Source organism: Mus caroli, chromosome 4 (assembly GCF_900094665.2).
Source record: "Mus caroli chromosome 4, CAROLI_EIJ_v1.1, whole genome shotgun sequence".
In the NCBI taxonomy this organism is placed as follows: domain Eukaryota; kingdom Metazoa; phylum Chordata; class Mammalia; order Rodentia; family Muridae; genus Mus; species Mus caroli.
The window spans coordinates 82874783-82875128 of NC_034573.1; positions in this window are offsets into that span (position 1 = coordinate 82874783).

Consider the following 346-nt stretch of genomic DNA (forward strand, 5'->3'; position numbering starts at 1 on the left):
CCCCGTCTAGATTCCTCTCTTTTCAGCGAACTGCCATTCTCAGTTGAACCGTTCGTGTTGTGGACTGCGGGCAGGCCGCAACATTACATAAGGATGATTGGCTATATAATCTCGTTCTTTATATATTCAAAACAGAAATGGCTTGGGATAATATTTTGATATTTTTAGAGAATGTGCATGTCAAGAAGAAAAAAAAAATTGGTGTCCTCAGATTCTACCTGTTTCCACATATTGGTGTTAATTCTTGAGGACTTATACTTAGTCAATTGCTGCAAATGAATACTCTTATTTCTGATTAATAAATAAATAAATTATGCACATGTGACTATTAATAACTTTCAAGCCT